The following is a 20,977-nucleotide window of genomic DNA, read 5'->3' on the forward strand; positions in this document are numbered from 1 at the left end:
GATAGTATAAGAATTATTGCCTCATCACAGTCCGGACGAATAATTGTCATAAGTCGGATCACGGAACAAACTCACCGGATCGATGTCCTTGCCTGAATTTGGAGCTTCAAGATAAAATAAAATATCATCCTTTCCATTTCCGCGATGCGCCATATGGTTGTACAGCAATATCGTTAATGAACTTTTTGACAGTTATTTTTCCGTAATTACGCACTAATACCTCACAAGCACTTGAACATGGTGACGCACTTGAGAAAAGTAAAACGCGCCTAAAATAACTTTTCAATTATATTCTCGAAACAATAAATGAAAATTTAGAAGTCGCATTGTCATTAACTGTGATTTCTGTACATTAACTTATTTCAGCACACTGGACATCCACGTACTGTGTACAATGTACATCCGTCCACCAGCGGATATCTTTCCGTGACTGCAACATAACTCTTTCTTGCTGTCGGGGTATTTTTGCCGGTTGAGGGTTTCGGCCTTCCTCCGGTGGAGCTCTACCTTGTTTGAGCCACAAACGCGACGCTGTTAAGGCGTTGGACTTCCACGATTCCTGTTCACCTGAAAGGTGTACTTCAACTGCTGTAATGCATCCCAACCCTGAGACGCCCGTTCATAAATATCCTTCCGTGCCTGAAAGAATCGTTCTCCCCCGGTAGCGCTTTACCTTGTTCAAGCTACAAACGCGACACTGTTAATCTGGCGTTGCATTCCGGCGATACCCTTTCAAGGTCACCTGGAGGATATTCTGCATCTATTGCACTACTGTCAGTGCTTATAGCTTCTTATGGTGAGGAGTCTTGTAGAAACGAATAACATATTTTCATATTCATTAACAATAATTTTTGCACTTTAACTATTTTCAGCACATTGGACATTCACATAAGGTACCCCGGGGCAAGTGGGACCTAAAAAAACGCTAGTTCAGCAAAATTGTTAACGCATACTTAGAAAACAGAGTATTTCAGGACATTAACCACGGATACATCATTATATGCTTCCGTTGTTGAAGTGTAGACGTGTTGTAAGCCATTTATTCAGTTATAAAAATATTGGTAGTGGCAGCAATAAATTTACCTGTGGGATCCACTTACCCCTTCAAACGGGGCAAGTGGGACCTATTCTGATTTATACTGTCGAGGGAAACTAATTTGAAGAATGTAGATATAATGTTCATGTTATTTCTGAGTCGTAGTATTTCAGATCATGGATGGAGGTTTATTGCTTTTCAGACTTTTGTTTTTGCAAAAAAAAAGGGGTTACAATGTTAGCAGATATAAAAACAAGACAACAGCCGGTTCACTGTTTGATTGGTTGTTGCCTGGCTTTTCATTAGACTACTTACTTACCAAATGTGTTAGATGGAAAGGATAAGCAAATCTTTGTTTACTTTTCGAATGAATGTTTTTCTGTTTAGAACACAAATTATTACATAAATCAGAAAGGAACGTTTTTATTCAGGCGATCGCGTAGTGTTGTAAATTTGTAATAGAACGAAATGGCCAATTTATGTCTTAAGTACCTTATTTATCTGAAAATCTGTAAATCTGATGAAAATAACAAAACATAAGTTATCTATTATAGAATAAATATATTATTTGCACTGTAAACGGAGAATTTCGTATAGTTATAGCTATTGCTCTTATCCATGCGGGAGATAATTTAATAAAAAGTAAAATGCACATTTGGTAAATCAAATGTACACTACTTCTTAACAACGAAACCAACGATATCGAACTGCATCTGATTCAGTTCCATATGATATATAAGTTTCGGAGTTATTTTTCACAAGACATCAATCTAAAAACAGTTAAAATGGTTCTATCGAAAATTTTGTTCAAATATGTCCCAACTACCCCCACGTATATTAAAACTCAAGGGTAAGTGAAAATTACAGATTTGGCTTTTATCAAAACTTTTAAATCGTTTTCGATGTCACACAATTATTTAATTGCTCAAAATATTCACTTTCCACATCAATGATGAATTTAGAAACAACTATTTTGTTGGAAATCCATTAAAATAAAATAAAAGTAATAGCTTTTGCCGGTAGTTTGAAGTCATGATTAAGCAGTAACAAAATTATGATGCCGCAAATGGTTTTGATTCCAAATATTTTTGTGTCAGGTGAATTCGTTGATAGTTCTGCTTCATCTTCCTAGAACATTGTTACAATTTAAAACGTTCACCGATTAATCGGCAGCCATAGTACCCACTTACCCCGTATTTTCACTTGCCCCGGGGTACCTTACCGTAAGTTATTACATTCCATTTATGTGACACTCACTCGCGGATATCTTCATGTATCCGAAAGATATTTCGCTACAGAACTAATTCCTGCTGTCGGGGTATCTTTTCCGGTTGAAGTTCTTGGCTACTTCCGGTGAAGATCTACCTTGTTCGAGCAACAAGACGTGGCGCTAGTAGTCTGCCTTTCCATTGCCGTGATTTCCTTCGCGATCACCTTGAGGATATCCTGCAGCTGATGTAAAACTGCCAGTATTTACAGCGTCTAATGGTGAGTTTTCGCACAGAAATGTACAAAATATTTTTTCAATAATTTCGATTTCTGTGTATCTTCTTATTCCATCACCACAGATATCCACAGACCGCAAGTTGTAGCGATCCATTCTTTATGGCCAGAAGGATATTTCGGAACACAACTGTTGTCATGGTGTCTTTGCCGGTTGATGGTCCTGGCCATCTTCCGATTAAGCTTTACTTCGCTTTAGCAATGAGATGTGTTCCATTCTCATGATTCTTACTCGCGATTATCTGCATGAACTTACTCATGGTGAGTTTTCTCATAGAAACGAGAACATTTATTTTCATTTACTACTTTTCCTGCCGTTGGTGTATGTTTACTGGTCAGTAGCACACCGTCAGAGCAGTGCTCAACATCACTTTCAACGGACCAACCCGACAGACGTCACTTTGAAGGACCACCATCATCAGAGATATCATTTAGGTGATTGATTACATTCACCGGCACGCGATGAATATCACTTCAAATGGCTTCATGCCAACAGAAACAAACGGCCTTTTTTCAGGGCCACCAAATATTTTGGTAGGAGAAAGATTGTGTTGTGATATGTACTTGATTTTCTGATCCCATTTTATGTTGTTTGAGGTGAAAATGGTTCTCGACAACGATCCGACGGGCACAAGAAGGCGAGGTGCGCAGCGGGCAAGGTGGATCGATCAGGTGGAAGATGACTTGCGGACCCTCCGTAGACTGCGTGGTTGGCGACGTGTAGCCATGGACCGAGCCGAATGGAGAAGACTCTTATATACCGCACAGGCCACTTCGGCCTTAGTCTGAATAAATAAATAATATTATGTTGTTTGAGTGGAGTTCACAAAATCTGTGTAAAACCATGAATTCAAACTGTTGCGCGCATGATTTCGCACAGAATTTATGAACCGCACTCGTCAATTCATCTCAGAATCTTGAGAAAAATTTCACTTTTCACCGACACCAGCCAAACCAATGAAGACCCCACCATAGTGAAGAAATTTTCAGCCATCGTCTGCGAATTGCAACGTCTCTCTCCGACAAACTGTGCAGAATTGAATATGATTGCGTAGAAGAGTAAACTAAAATATTAATCTTAGATCTAAACATATTTTTCGACATAGTAAAATCAAACAAGTGGTACACATCATTAAAACGTTGACAACACACATCTAGCGGATTATTTTGTCCATAAAGAGTCCGATACGCTGCACGACGAAAGAAATCAAATCGCCTGGTTATCCTTTCTGGGGCGTTGAACCGAAGCTTTCCCAAGAGTTCAGAACAGTCGATATTGCCTTGGAGCAAGTCAAAAATCAGCAAACGTTGGAGAAACTCACGTCGCTGTTGTAGCGTTGGTAAATTAATCAAGGGACATCGTTGTTGGTACGGTGGAAGAAACTCACGTGTGCGCCACGGAAGGTGCCGAAGTGCATATCGTATAGTAACACCATATTCCAAAATACTTCGAACAAGCGAAACATATAACGATTTGAGGCAATAAACGTCAGTGAAGGTCCTCGTGTTACGCCTTATCATTCCCAAAATAGCAAACGCTTTGGCGGTAGCAATTGCGGTAGGAAATGCGTATTATTGAAAACAAATTGGACTATTGAAAATAATTGGTTATTATCATTGCACCAAAAGGTTTTTCGTAGTTTACGTCGGGCGGTCGTGTCTTGCACACAACCCTTCTGATTTTTGTGCTTTGAGAGCACTACGATTATTTATCCAAAATAGTTGATGTGAGAAATTTGGACATATTTCGTATCTTAAGGGCATGGTCAAGTCAAGTCCTACGTCCACTTAGCGGTTATGTCACATACATTACCCACTGTTAGTTTTTTATAGTAGCCGCCATTATGGCGATCGTGGAAAGCTGGATTCTCGTTGATTTTAATAATCAACATTCACACCGAAAAAATAAACCAAATTTTTTTACCGTGCAACAAGTGATTTGACGTTTGCGGAACAGCTTTCCGACAGTCGACCGTCGGACCCCGGTTCGAATTTTTCAATCTTCTCGCAATACAACAACTTAGTGATTCCGCCGATCGATCATACGATCACACTTATCTGATGGGATTCATTTTTTGGAGAAGGCAAAAGTAGCAAAATTGTACACTATGATTCTTATGGAAACTTTTCACCCATCCAGTGTTGTAATTCAAGTTAAAACCAGAATTGAGCTCTAGTGACAATTGAGTTATCTCCTATTTTCGGGTGTTAAAACTACATCACGAGTAATGGGCATATATGCCATAGCCGTGCGCACTTGAATGCAGTTCGGACATCCAAAATGGCAAAAATGGATTGCCGGAGCATATTTTGGTTTTTAGCTGCTGCTAAAGTATCTCCGAAAGAACCGCTGCGGTCATACAAAGACAATAAAAGACATGCTCACTAGTCCCAGGAGAAATGCACATAAAAATGTGATGCAAAAATGCTAATAGCTATTAATATATCTTCAATAAAAATGTTCTACCACCAATATTAACATAAATAAATTGGAAATGTTCATATGACAAGCTAAATGGTACATGATTGTTATTAGTTGCTGCACATAAATTGCATTGGGATGACTCTTATTATATATTTTTGTTGCACATACAATATAAGAGTCACAGAATCCCGGGCAGCAGGGACTATGTCCAAGGGCTTGACGATCCCTCCCCAGGCCATCTGCGAGTTGTGGGGCTTGCCTAGGATGTGGTGGGGTTTGACAGTGGGCCCTGTTAAACCTCTATAAAAAGCTGCATGTATCCGCAAGTAGGCCCCACCAAAGCGACCGTGTGCCGCTCAAAGCGCACAAGCCCAAGTCCTGGTGTTAGGTGGGACGTTAAACAGCCCTGACACGACGGCCCTCCGACGAGACAGGAGGTTTGCGCAGGCCCAATAAGCCGCCTAGAAAACCAATCATTACGAACAATATAAGAGATAATGCGACTCGATATAATCGGCAAAGACCTAGGCGACGAATACAGGATCACGATTGGAAGCTTGGAACATGGAATTGCAAGTCGCTAGGTTTCGCAGGTTGCGACAGGATGATCTACGATGAATTACATCCCCGCAACTTCGACGTCGTGGCGCTGCAGGAGATTTGCTGGACAGGACAGAAAGTGTGGAAAAGCGGGCATCGAGCGGCTACCTTCTAAGAAAGCTGTGGCACCACCAACGAGCTGGGAACCGGCTTCATAGTGCTGGGTAAGATGCGCCAACGCGTGATTGGGTGGCAGCCAATCAACGCAAGGATGTGCAAGCTGAGGATTAAAGGCCTTTTCTTCAACTATAGCATCATCAACGTACACTGCCCACACGAAGGGAGACCCGACGACGAGAAAGAAGCGTTCTACGCACAGCTGGAGCAGACATACGATGGATGCCCACTGCGGGACGTTAAAATCGTCATCGGTGACATGAACGCACAGGTAGGAAGGAGGAAATGTATAGACCGGTCATCGGACCGGATAGTCTGCACACCGTATCGAATGACAACGGCCAACGATGCATAAACTTCGCAGCCTCCCGCGGAATGGTAGTCCGAAGCACCTTCTTTCCCCGCAAAAATATCCACAAGGCCACATGGAGATCACCTAACCAAGAAACGGAAAACCAAATCGACCACGTTCTAATCGACGGTAAATTCTTCTCCGACATCACGAACGTCCGCACTTACCGCAGTGCGAATATTGAATCCGACCACTACCTCGTTGCAGTATGTCTGCGCTCAAAACTCTCGACGGTGTACAACACGCGTCGAAGTCGGACGCCGCGGCTTAACATTGGGCGGCTACAAGATGGTAGACTAGCCCAAGAATACGCGCAGCAGCTGGAAGTGGCACTTCCAACGGAAGAGCAGCTAGGCGCAGCGTCTCTTGAAGATGGCTGGAGAGATATTCGATCCGCCATTGGTAGCACCGCAACCGATGCACTTGGCACGGTGCCCCCGGATCAGAGAAACGACTGGTATGACGGCGAATGTGAGCAGTTAGTGGAAGAGAAGAATGCAGCATGGGCGAGATTGCTGCAACACCGCACGAGGGCGAACGAGGCACGATATAAACAGGCGCGGAACAGACAAAACTCGATTTTCCGGAGGAAAAAGCGCCAGCAGGAAGATCGAGACCGTGAAGAAACGGAGCAACTGTACCGCGCTAATAACACACGAAAGTTCTATGAGAAGTTAAACCGTTCACGTAAGGGCCACGTGCCACAGCCTGATATGTGTAAGGACATAAACGGGAACCTTCTTACGAACGAGCGTGAGGTGATCCAAAGGTGGCGGCAGCACTACGAAGAACACCTGAATGGCGATGTGGCAGACGAAGATGGCGGTATGGTGATGGACCTGGGAGAACGCGCGCAGGACATAATTCTACCGGCTCCGGATCTCCAGGAAATCCAGGAGGAGATTGGCCGGCTGAAGAACAACAAAGCCCCTGGGGTTGACCAACTACCAGGAGAGCTATTTAAACACGGTGGTGAGGCACTGGCTAGAGCGTTGCACCAAGTCATTACCAAGATTTGTGAGGAGGAAGTTTTGCCGCAGGAGTGGATGGAAGGTGTCGTGTGTCCCATCTACAAAAAGGGCGATAAGCTGGATTGTAGCAACTACCGCGCAATCACATTGCTGAACGCCGCCTACAAGGTACTCTCCCAAATTTTATGCCGTCGACTAGCACCAACTGCAAGGGAGTTCGTGGGGCAGTACCAGGCGGGTTTTATGGGCGAACGCTCCACCACGGACCAGGTGTTCGCCATTCGCCAAGTACTGCAGAAATGCCGCGAATACAACGTGCCCACACATCATCTATTCATCGACTTCAAAGCCGCATATGATACAATCGATCGGGACCAGCTATGGCAGCTAATGCACGAACACGGTTTTCCGGATAAACTGACACGGTTGATCAAAGCGACGATGGATCGGGTGATGTGCGTAGTTCGAGTTTCAGGGGCATTCTCGAGTCCCTTCGAAACCCGCAGAGGGTTACGGCAAGGTGATGGTCTTTCGTGTTTGCTATTCAACATCGCTTTGGAAGGGTAATACGAAGAGCTGGGATTAACACGAGTGGTACAATTTTCAATAAGTCCGTCCAGCTATTTGGTTTCGCCGACGACATAGATATTATGGCACGTAACTTTGAGAAGATGGAGGAAGCCTACATCAGACTGAAGAGGGAAGCTAAGCGGATCGGACTAGTCATCAACACGTCGAAGACGAAGTACATGATAGGAAGAGGTTCAAGAGAAGACAATGTCCACGCAACACTCGACCTCTACATAACAAACCTGAGTGACCACGTCTCGCAGCCGGTTGTATACCAGGAGCTCAGTTCGGATCACTATCCGGTGGTGGCGGAACTGGGCTCCTCGGTCAATCGGCACCAGCAGTTACGGCGGAACTACCACCGAGTGAACTGGCAGCGGTTCCAGCAGTACGTCGATAACACCGTCGACTACGAGGTGCGTCCGGAGACGCCGGAAAGTATCGACCGCCAGCTGTGCGCTATCGAGGAGGCGATCACGGCGGCCCGAGAGCAACACGTACCGACGGCTCGGCAGGTAAGCAACTCCTTAAACATCGATACACTCACCAAAGATTTGATTCGATTGCGGAATGTCACTCGCAGGCAGTTTCAGCGTACTGGACTGCCTGAGCTTAAGGCACTCTGCAATCGAATCACAAAAATTATCAAGGCCAGAATGGTGGACCTCAAAAATAACGACTTCTCGAATAAGATCCGCACTCTCCCAGATTATGCTAAGCCGTTCTGGAAAATGACCAAAATTCTAAAATCCAAGCCTCGGCCCATTCCACCTTTGATCCCACTAGACAATAATGGCTCTAAGGATCGCTTGATAACTCCTGCAGAGAAGGTCGCTGAAATAGGTCGTCACTTCGTCAGCTCACACAATCTTGGGCAGAACATCGTCAGTCCACACGAAGCAGCCGTCAACGAGCATGCTAACAACATCCATTTGATTCCCAACGACTTCTCGGAGGAGTTGGAGATCTCAGCTGACGAATTGACGGCCTATATCAAATTGTCGAAGAACATGAAGGCCCCAGGCTTCGACAGCATCCTGAATCTCGAGCTCAAACACATGAGTGCGCCGTTCTTTGAGCACCTCTCGCTGATCTTTAATCAGTGTCTCCGGCTTAGCTACTTCCCATCGTCCTGGAAGTCAGCGAAAGTCATCCCCATCCGGAAGCCTGGGAAGGATCCTTCCTCCCCCAAAAGTTATCGACCCATCAGCCTTCTCTCAGGGTTATCCAAGCTATTCGAAAAAGCTATTCATCATCGGTTACTTGAGTCTGCCGAAAATCTCAACATCTTGCTCGAGGAACAGTTTGGTTTCCGACGCGGTCGGTCAACTGTACACCAACTGACCTGAGTTACCAACGTCCTCAGACGGAACAAGTTTGTCTCGAAAACATCCGCCATGGCCTTACTCGATGTCGAGAAGGCATTTGACAATGTATGGCATGATGGCCTGGTGTACAAACTACAACGCTACAATCTTCCCAGCTACCTGGTGAAAATCATCAACAATTACCTGTCGGCAAGGACATTCCGGGTCTCAATCAGCGGAGCGAGTTCCAATGCGCACAACATCGTCGCAGGCGTCCCCCAGGGCAGTATCCTCGGGCCCCTGCTTTTCAATCTGTTCACCTCCGACATGCCAGAACCTCCAGAAGGCGGCATTCTGTCTCTGTTCGCAGATGACACATCCATCGTCTACAACGGAAGAGTGATCAGAGCGCTAGTGGCAAAACTCCAACGAGGCCTGGATGCCCTGACAGAGTACCTCACCAGCTGGAAGATCTGTACTGCCCATGATCGCATAAATGTAACATTTGCATTTTGGTTGATTTTGTAAATCGTTTGTCAATCCTTCCCACACACTCAATCATTTCCAACTCACCACAGATAAGCAAGACAGTAAAGCCTATTTTACTGTTGTTGGATTAGATGCAGTAAATTGAGCTTTCTGAACGAGTCACAGGCTTTATACAAAATGGACAAAAACGCGAGTGTTACAAATATGCGATCATGGGCAGTGTATCAACGCGGCGAAGACCCAGGTCATCATTTTCCCCCACTCCAAATCCCCTAAACTTGTTCCGCCTGGGGACTGTAAAATCATCCTCAATGGCACGACTGTGGAATGGGCCAATGAGGCCGGCTACCTTGGCTTGACCCTCGACAGCAAGCTTATTTTCAGGCAACAGGTTGACAAAACGGTGACACAGTGTAACGTCTTGTTGAAACTACTGTACCCTTTGATCAACCGCCGGTCGTCATTGTCCCTGAAAAATAAGCTTGCTGTCTACAAGCAAATCATCCTCCCTGTGATCGAATATGGCATGCCGGTCTGGGAGAGCTGCGCTAAAACCCACCACCTCAAACTTCAACGGGTCCAAAACAAATTCCTGAGGATGATCCTCAACACCCCTCCCAGGACAAGAACATCCGAGCTCCACCGTCTGGCCGGAATAAAAACCTTACATGAACGCGTTGGTGAGTGTAAAGAAAAGTTTAGGGTCCGTTGCTTGCACTCGGACCAAGAAGCGCTTAGGGCGCTAGTTCCAATCTAGGTTATCAAATTTTTATTGTAAATATTAGTGTACATAGTAGTTAGGTTATCAAATTTTAAAACACACTAGCGCCTCCTGAAGGCCGTCATGATACATTATATTTTAAAAATTAAGTAGAAACATATAAATAATAATAATAATAATAATTAAAATTGAAGTTGGAGGGCCAAGCCGGCCGATCACTGTACATGTCAAAAATAATTGTAAAACAAAAAATGTGTAAATAAAGAAGAATTTTACTACTACTAGAAGACAATGTGAGCCACCCACCGCGAGTTTGCATCGGTGGTGACGAAATCGAGGTGGTAGAAGAATTTGTGTACTTGGGCTCACTGGTGACTGCCGAAAATGACACCAGCAGAGAAATTCGGAGACGCATAGTGGCTGGAAATCGTACGTACTTTGGACTCCGCAAGACGCTCCGATCGAATAGAGTTCGCCGACGTACCAAACTGACAATCTACAAAACGCTAATTAGACCGGTAGTCCTCTACGGACACGAGACCTGGACGATGCTCGTGGAGGACCAACGCGCACTTGGAGTTTTCGAAAGGAAAGTGCTGCGTACCATCTATGGTGGGGTGCAGATGGCGGACGGTACGTGGAGGAGGCGAATGAACCACGAATTGCATCAGCTGTTGGGAGAACCATCCATCGTTCACACCGCGAAAATCGGACGACTGCGATGGGCCGGGCACGTAGCCAGAATGTCGGACAGTAACCCGGTGAAAATGGTTCTCGACAACGATCCGACGGGCACAAGAAGGCGAGGTGCGCAGCGGGCAAGGTGGATCGATCAGGTGGAAGATGACTTGCGGACCCTCCGTAGACTGCGTGGTTGGCGACGTGTAGCCATGGACCGAGCCGAATGGAGAAGACTCTTATACACCGCACAGGCCACTTCGGCCTTCGTCTGATTAAATAATAATAAGAATTCCGGGTTTTATGTGCAAATCTAATATAATATATGTGCAAAGCTTGATTGCAAAAATATATGTGCGATGCACATATATTTTAGATACAATTTCAGCTCAGTGCGGACATGGGATTTCGGGTGATAAGATTTAGAACTGGTAACATGGGACGATAATTCAGTCTAGAGATGGGCGCTCCGCTCCACTGCAATGAGCTGTTTTGCCCATCTCTACTCCGTGCAAGACACAGCTCCCAGTTCGGTTCGTTTGAGCCACATGGTTCGCTCGCTAGAATCGGTCGCGACTGATCCGAATCGAGATCCGTGTCGCACGGATCTGAGCTGGTGACGCAGCTCTCGCTTCCATGTCACAGCAATTTCGAGCTGGACGACGACATGAGCGGAACTGAGAGTTGTTCGGATCTTCGGATCTTTTGCTTGGTACGGTTCGTTCGCTACCGCACTACTAGGTATCTTTTGTGTGTCCGGTCCGTTCGTAGCGCCGAGTATGTGGGTATGGGTTAAAAATTAGACGGCAAGCTAGATTATTTTTGCTTGTGTATTTCTTATTCCTCTCTGCAGCAAAAATGATTTCTGTTGCTTGGCTAGATGGTGCTGTCGCTTGGCTTGATGGTGCTTGAGGTGCAAATAATAAACGATCCGCACGTGCGCAGTACTGGACTGGAATGCTCATACAAGCTCGCTTGTGTTGTGTACCGCGAGCGTGGTATTTTCGTTTGTGCTGTACAAATACAACAGCGCGCGTACTCGAGCGCGTACGCTCGAGGGAGTTTCTCTAGATGCGTGTTTGATAATGATTTAATCAATTTAAAGTGAGCTGCTGAGCTGGGCTTTTTTAAAAAAGATGCATGGCTCATCAGCTCAATGTAAGGAAGCGAATCTTTGGAACAGCTCCTGAGCGGAGCGCCCATCTCTAGCACGGAGCGGATCTTTTGCTTGCGACGAGTTTTCCCGCCAGCATACTGCTACATGTGCACTCGGTTTGTTTGTAGCACCGTGCTCTGTATTTTTTTTACTCTCTTGTTTTTATTTCTCTCGCATTTCGGGAACCAATATATGAATGGGCCCGCTTGTATGGAAATGTCAACTACGCATGGTTAGAAGGGTTAGAAGCGCGCGCAAACAAGGCATTGATTTACTGCACCCAGTATGAAGAGAAAACTTATGACATGTGATATGGTTCATATACATATCAATACTGAATTATTCAAATTAACGATTTACTGAATTATTCAAATTAACGATTTGAGAAACGTTATCAACAAAATGTGACTTAGAATTATGAATAGAAAATAATGTTGAGTTAGTTTTTGTACAGAAATAAATGTTATGATTTTAAATGAACTCCTAGACTTCAAAACTAAACGGTCAGAAATAGCGTAATAAATGTTATTCGTTTAAAATTGTCGGTTTTTCAATAGAAATTATTACCTCACTATAGCTTAACATTTTAAAAATTTCAAAGTGAGGTAAATAGATGAATGATGAATGAATGAATAAATAAATGAATGACATAAATTTTTCAAATTTTTGAACAATAATTAAAATAATAATATTAACAATTATGTTTTAATATATGTAGCATTAAAGAACCGAAGAGCTGATTCAAGGAGCTGACTCTTTTCAACGAGCTGAACGGATCAGATCCGCTCACTGCAATGAGCTGTTTTGCCCATCTCTAATTCAGTCACGTTCGCTTTGTGTGCGGTCAGTATCAAACAATGTTTATCTAGATATTTCTTGATCAATGCCAAAAAATCCAACATTTTATGAAAAATCGATTGATAGTTTATTAATGTTTGAGCTGTTATCGGTGATTTTTTTTAATCCAAATATCCAAATATTATGTGAGAGATTTGGACATCTTATGTTTTTTTTTAGACATGGTCAAGCGAAGTCCTTCGTCCACTTCGCGGTTAAATCGGAAAAATTATCCACTGTTAGTTTTGACGCTATTTATGAAAATCACGCATAAAATTTTATCACTAGAATATTGGATTTGGCACCCAAGTACAATTTCTATCCCGAAGGGTATTGAAAGCTTTGACATTGATCTTTATTTTTGCTCTCTGAAGAACCGTATGTTTTTTGGACATACATGCTGCATCATGTGGCTTTTCTTCAGCCTGTCTCGGCTCATCACCGATGCCGGCCGGTCTCGGCTCGACTCTGCTGCTGCCGGTATCTGCTCAGCATTGCTGCTTTGTCGGGTCTGTAGGGTGGACTGCTTCTGTACTGGCTAGGTTTCGGCTGATGATGGTGGCGCTGTTCAATCGATGATGCGGTTGCTTCGCTTGTCCCGGTCAGAATGAAAGGAAAAAATCGGCAGACCCAGCGGCTGCTCATTCGCTGGTGTCTGCACCAATGAGAACGTGGTAATGGAATGATGCAAGAATTATGCGGTACCCATATTTATAGGTTCCCTTGATCTCAGTGTTTTTCATTGAAAACAGTTTCATGCCTATTGAAACAAGTTTTTCGGGTCTTATCAAGCCATGGACATGAAAGGCATATTTTAAATCTGTCGATTGAGGGGCTTACCGCAGAAATTCGTCCATTGAGACGAACGCTATTAACGTTTAAAATCTTTCAACACAGCGTAACGCGGTCGATTTGAATTTTTTGGAATGACACCCGGTATAGTATAGAGAGACGTACGTCCTACGTAAAAAAAAACCCAGATTAATCCACCTAGCAGTGATGATGCCTTTCTCGTGCATTATAAAATATATTGAAAAAATCACATTAGAAAGGTCAAAAAAGCTCTTTGGGGGAATAGATCACATTTTTTCGATCATTTTAAATATTTTTGCCTTGCCACCATTCAAAAAAAATTGTTCTTTGAATTTTCAAGGGGGACCTTTCGGGAAAAACAATGTTTTTTCAATAATTCCGAAAAGCAATGATCGGGCCCATTTCCAATAGCAAACAATTCCCGTCGAATGCAACTTGTTGCGAGTAAATCGGATAATTCTAAGTTCTAAAAAGTGTGCCTACAAAATTTGTACACATACACACACATACACAAAAAAACAGACGTCACCTCAGTTTGTCGAGCTGAGTCGATCGGTATATAACACTATGGGTCTCCGGGCCTTCTATCAAGTTTTTTTAGCAATCATATAGCCTTTCGGTACAACTTTGTTGTACGAGAAAGGAAAAAATGCATATGTTACAAATATGCGATCGTGCGGTAGTACAATGATTAGCGATAGTGAATACGATGATTAGCGCAACGGCGCGTTTTGAAAAATACATATGGATTAAAATTCGATATGTTTCCAACTTTCCTGATTCCCACGTAGTGTTTTTTCACCAATGTAATATTAAAGTTCAATAATACTACATAGTTGTATGTCATACATTGATTTTGCATCCCTTTGTGTAATAATTGTACAAGTACATTTGTGAAAATGAAACCAACAATTCACATAAATATAAATGAAAAAAAAAAGCCGCATAATATGGAAATAAGGAGGTGTATGAACGTTATGTTCAAATCACCCATATGCCCAAACTACACCATCATTCCACCCAAACCAGCCAAACCACCCAAACCAAAAAGCAGTTAGCCTTAATGACACGCCTCTTCTTTCCTTCCAAAGCATGAAACAAAATGGCAGCAAACGTAACGAGCGCACGAGAAAGCATGTACGTACCCAAGCAACCAGAAGTTCGGATAAGAAGGGCTATTTTGGCTTAATCAGCTCTCATTTTAAGTAATTTTTTGTATGTAACGGAACTTTGAGTGAACTTTAAAGTTTCGTTAAGGATGCTTGGAACTTGATGTGAACCATAGTGAACCAATTAGTTCGGTTAAGAGTAAATTTAAGTAAAATCTGAACTTCTGGTTGCTTGGGTAGGTAGGTATGCGATTTTTATTTCCAACGACGAAACTTTTACAGCTGTGTTGAGGCGAGCGGATGAAGTCATCGGCTTCGGGTCTCTAGCGCGTGTGTGTTCGTCCATTAGTTTTCGTGTTCCACATTTGAAGCTTTGGAAAACTTTGCTTGAGAGGTTAGCATCATCAATAAAGCACGAAAGAAGCAACACAAACATTTATGCTGTCAGTTATATACACGGTGCGAAATTTATTCACCGCATGCAGAAATGCTACACCCTTAATTTGTTTTACTCAATATTGTGCGGTTACTTGCTAAGTTTTTTTTTAAACTTTATTAAGTGTTATTTTAATCTCCAGATTATGTTCAACACCGTACTTGCTAAATGGACACGGTCGGTTAAAGTAGCTGTTCCTTAAATAGTTCGTTAAAGTAGTCGCTAGATTATTCGCTGTTGGTTTGAGCGAGACAAAGTATATGTCAAAAAAAATTAACCAGCAATCTGCGGTGTATTGTTCGAAATGAACGTTTATCAGCAATGGACTTTCTGCTGTACTACAGATCTCGCATAATTTATCAAAATGACCTAAGTAACATTTTTTTCATGAATTAATTTGAGTACTGCAATCAACAGAACAACATGAAAGCTATTGTGATTCTTTTCTAAAATTAGCATACTGGCTCACCAGTTACGCGCCGGGTCCCATGCGCCGAGTTGTGCGCCATGCAAAAAGTAAATAAACCAATGTCAAATAGATGTGAGCTTTCGGTAAGCTTTTCCACATTCGCTTGTAAGGTATGTAGTATATTGGCGTCCCTTTACGAAAAGATATTTTAAGTGAAATTGTTCGAGGTTTAGTAGTTTTTTGCTTTTCTTTCGCCTGTGTTGCGTTCGGTATATTGTTTAAGTGGATATTAGTAGTGCAATTATGTTTAATTTGTGATGTAATATTCTACACTTAAATTGAGTAAAGTACCATAATATGACACAATACCTTAGCGGCGCACAACTAAGCGAGGCAGAGGTGAATGAACAAAATGCTATAATATCTCGAGAATCACAATATTGATTGCAGTATTCAAATTAATTCATGAAAAAAAATGTTACTTACGTCCTTTTGAAAAGTTAAGCGAGAATTCATGAAAAAATTTTACTTAGGTCCTTTTGAAAAGTTATGCGGAAATGTAATAAAATGCGTAAAGCCAAAATAGAACTTTTGGGAACTTGCAAGTGTTCTGATTGTTTAAGTTGACTTTTTGTAAATTTATTGGTCAATATTTATGAAGTGCAGTTAAAAGAAAAGTGCATACTTAGTTTATTCAAATTTGATTCAGACTATCTTTTGTAAAGGGTCAAACTTGTTTTTACTGATTTTTTATAATGGATATAATCAAAAAACGACGCTTCATACAAAGAAGAGTTGTATGAGTGACTATCGCAAAATCAGTCAAACTTTCTAATAAAACTTTTGAAAAACTCAAAATTGAACCCTACACTAAAAAAACGATTTAAAAATTAAAAGTCGATTTGCAAAAAAACGCCCTTTTCGATTTGGACGAAATTTTGTCTCAAGATAGGTGATTATGTTCCCTACCAACCGTCCATACATCGCAAGCTGGGCACTTTGAAGGAAAAAATTTCTAACAAAAACTTTTCTTGACGGAATTGATTTTTCAGTGTCTTTAAAATTGGATTTAACATATGTATACATAATATACTCATATTAAGTATTCCTGTACAGTCAGGCAGAGTACAATGTTTTGGTCATAACTGGTCGCAACTAAAGAAGCTAATAATGGAATATATTATTTTTTTTGAAGATATAAACCCCTTCTTAATATTACTCTTAATTTAAAAACAAACTATATTTAGTGACTAAATTAGACAATGTATCATAAAAATAGATTTGCTTGGGGTTCTATAACGATGGCTTTCATTGGTTTAATTTCAGATGAAAATACACTGAAAATAATTCCGACAAGAAAAAGTTTTTGTTGGAAAAACTTTTTTTCCTTAAGAGTGCTCAGCTTGCGATGTATGGACGGTTGGTAGGGAACATAATCACCTATCTTGAGACAAAATTTCATTTAAATAAAAAAGGGCGTTTTTTCGCAAATCGACTTTAAAATTTTTAAACTGATTTTTTTCAGTGTAGGGCTCAATTTGGATTGTTTCCGATATTTTCACTAGAAAGTTTGACTGATTTTGCGATGGTCACCCATACAACACTTTTTTGTGGGATGCGTCGTTTTTCTATTATATCCATTTGAAAATATTAGCAAAAAAATTTCAGCTCTTTTCAAAGGATAGTCTAGATTAAATTTGGAAAAACATTTTTGTTTTCATTTCGGATCATCTATGGTGATTTTTCATTTCTTACTTCTTACTTTTCACTCCTCACTTCGCACTTCTCACGTCTCACTTTTCACTTCTCACTGCTCACATCGGCCCATAGGGGAAAGAAATGGCAGAAATGACGCTTAACTTTTAAAAAGAACATATGTCACCTTTTATTCATGAATTAATTTGTGTACTGCAATCAAAAGCTATCATATTGGTCTGTTGATCGCAATATTAAAATTCATTCATGAAAATATGTTTCTTAGGTCATTTTGAAAAAATAAACGAGAATTTTCAGTGTATACATGAATTCTTAAAGTAGGTACTTAGGTTTAACTCATTAATGGGTTTCTATGTTTCTTTGTGAAGTTTTTTCTTCCGTGTAAGCTGTGTATTCTATGCTGTCAGTGTGCCGGTTTCGAATAAATTGTGTCTTGGGAGAACATAACCTAGAAAATCGATAGCTTATTTGTTACGAAATAAGGATGTCTCATAACTCTTTGAATATTTACTATTTATTGAGAAGTGCCATCATTATGAAACTCAATAGTGAACAAGAAGAAAACATTCCCCATCGAATGCAACTTGTTGTAGCAAAATCGATTCAGGTTTAGTACTAGAAAAATTGGCTAATGTTTCAATGTGCACACACATACGCACACACACACACGGACAGACAGACATTTGCTCAGTTTGTCGAGCTGAATCGAATGGTATATAATACTATGGGTCTACAAGCGCTCTATAAAAAGTACGTTTTGGGAGTGAAATGAAAGCCTTTCTGGTACAACTTTGTTGTACGAGAAAGGCAAACATTAAATTTGGAAGATTTCGGGGAAAGGGATCGTCGTGGTCATAACTAACCTAAACTCTGCTTTCCTTACGCCCCATATTGTGAAAATAATCATATTGTTTACAGTAGACGTTCGATAACTGCAAGTCATTTAACTGCAATGCTTTTTAACTGCAATTCGATAGTTGCAACAATTTTGCAGTTATCGGACCGCTAAACTTCAAACTGATGTCAAACTCAATGACAGCTGCATTGCGCTGCACATTTGGATGCACTTTAATTGCATCTGGCGTCGATTGACAACCGTTTGACGTCTAGAATGCGTTGCAGTTATCGAACGGCTACTGTATTATAACATCGAAATAAAATAAATTAAATATAAAAAAATCGAAGAAGAAAAATACTCCGGATAATCGGGTCTAAAATTCCTGATAATCGAATCCCGGATAATCGAGTCCGGCCTGTATGTATCGCTATTCGTATGAATTATAACGCATGTTGTGATAATCATATTATGACAATCATAGAATTTTCGTTTTCTGCATTCGGAACAAAGAATCCAAAACAACAGTATTGCAGATTGTTAGTTTTAACACATATTGATATAATTTTGTTATGATCAACTGGTCAACTGGTCACTGGAAATTCCGAATCACAAAATGCATTTTTTATACATAGATAATATGGGGCCCTCCTTAGCCGTGCGGTAAAACGCGTGGTTACAAAGCAAGACCATGCTGAGGGTGGCTGGGTTCGATTCCCGGTGCCGGTCTAGACAATTTTCGGATTGGAAATTGTCTCGACTTCCCTGGGCATAAAAGTATCATCGTGCTAGCCTCATGATATACGAATGCAAAAATGGTAACCTGGCTTAGAAACCTCGCAGTTAATAACTGTGGAAGTGCTCAATGAACACTAAGGCGGCTCTGTCCCAGTGTGGGGATGTAATGCCAATAAGAAGAAGAAAAAGATACATAGATAATGGGGCCTGTTACATTTGATTGAGATGAGACGTAGCTGCCATCGTGGTACATGCTTGACTAAAATTTGTCCGAAAAAATAAACATTACCGGGCTCAATTCAATAGTTAACTTCCGTGCTCAGAGAAAAAAAAAATAGAAAATCGTCGTCGTAGAGTTTGTCGAGAAATGTTGAAATCAAACAAAGCTGCCGCTTGATTGAAAATCCTTTGCAATCCTGTTATGGCACCATACATAGTGTATCCAATCATGGTTTGAACTAGTGAAAAGCGTATCATGTTTTGAACCATTTTGAAATAAGAAAATAAGTAACATTTATACAAGGTAAAAACTGATCATGGTTAGAATTAAACTCATACCATGGTTTGAACTTGTAAATGCAGTCATGTTCTGCTGCTGTCCACTAGGAGCGCTGCATGCGCCTAGCTGGAGCATTTTGTTTACATTTCCAATATGAAAAAAAATCGCAATTTTCATATTAATAATTAAGATGATTTTCACTCGTTTCGAGTTACTAAGCTAATGCGAGAAGATGAATAGTAAAACAAATTTGTTTTTCTATAGATTTTCTCAGCGTTTCATGCATGTGATTAGTATTATATTTAGGAGCTGCTGCAGTAGTTGGAATACTGCAGTCAATTGAAACAACAAGCGCTGGATGATGCGCTACCCGTTTCACCAGAAGGGATGGAGAGATCTACGATCTACTTGGTTGCAAAACACAAATCCAGGTAGCGATTATTTTCATTGGCGATAGAATTGAACTGAGATAGGGTTGCTGAGCTGTAGCAGTCAGAGTGCAGAACGGTCGTTTAGCAGCACGTGCAGGTTCATTGATTAAAAGAGGTTCACGATTGAAAGAAGCTCAAGGGAGGAGAACGTAAGCCATCCACCACGAGTTTGAATTGGTGGAGACGAAATCAAGGTAGTTGAAGAATTCGTATACTTGGGCTCACTGGTGACCTCCGATAACGATACCAGCAGAGAAATTCGGAAACGCATCATGACAGGAAATCGTACGTACTTTGGACTCCGCAAAACGCTCCGTTCGAATAGAGTTCGCCGCCGTACCAAACTGACTTTCCACAAAACGCTCATCAGACTGGAAATCTTCTACGAACACGAGACCTGGACAATGCTCGTGGAGGACCAACGCGTACTTGGAGTTTTCGAAAGGAAAGTGTTGCTTACCATCTATGGTGGGGTGCAGACGGCGGACGGTAAGTGGAGGAGGCGAATGAACCACGAGTTGCATCAGCAATTGGGAGAACCATCCATCGTTCACACCGCGAAAATCGGTAGACTGCGGTGAGCCGGGCACGCAGCCACAATGTCGGACAGTAATCCGGTGAAAATGGTACTCGACAACGATCCAAGGGGCACGTAGGACGATTTGCGCGCTGCGTGGTTGGCAACATACAACCATGGACTGAGCTGAATGTAGACGTGTACTTCAAAGGCCTCTCCGGCCTTAACCTGGAAAAATAAATACTTGTTTTGAGATTGGATAAAATATTGGATCTGAACAATTTTAATGCGTTTTAGAAATAATATTCCTCCATTTTGTATTCAAAATTTTCATTTAATAAAAACCCATAGTCCTATAAAAACTCATCCGAATATGGCACTCGCTGCCCTTCTGACCTGGGTTGGTTGATACGTAATCGACGTTCTGCAAGCACGGGATTCCCCAACGCGACGGAGCTCGGTGAGATAGGATCACATCGACGGTTTCGAGCAATACTGGCACAAGTCGAAATTAAATAATTTTCAGATGCGTTGTTTGAGCATGGTTCATTAAAACAATATGCTGCTGGTTCTTTTCAGGTTCTGGTTTTCAAATTCAACATTTTGTGTTGTTTCTTTATAAAATGGAACCATCGACATCAAACCTAAACAGAAAGTAAGGCAACAGTCAGGACTAAAAACTTCAGTTCTGAGGTATTCGCATAATCGAACT

The 20,977-nt window shown here is 41.7% G+C and overlaps 1 protein-coding gene across 1 annotated transcript in view; it reads left to right on the top strand.

Annotated features, from left to right (window-relative positions):
• The window catches only part of LOC134224766 (pyrokinin-1 receptor), a 680,810-nt gene that overhangs the window by 55,376 nt on the left and 604,457 nt on the right, over positions 1 to 20,977 (top strand). The gene's annotated exons all lie outside the window — the stretch shown is intronic.

Source organism: Armigeres subalbatus, chromosome 3 (assembly GCF_024139115.2).
Source record: "Armigeres subalbatus isolate Guangzhou_Male chromosome 3, GZ_Asu_2, whole genome shotgun sequence".
Taxonomy (NCBI): domain Eukaryota; kingdom Metazoa; phylum Arthropoda; class Insecta; order Diptera; family Culicidae; genus Armigeres; species Armigeres subalbatus.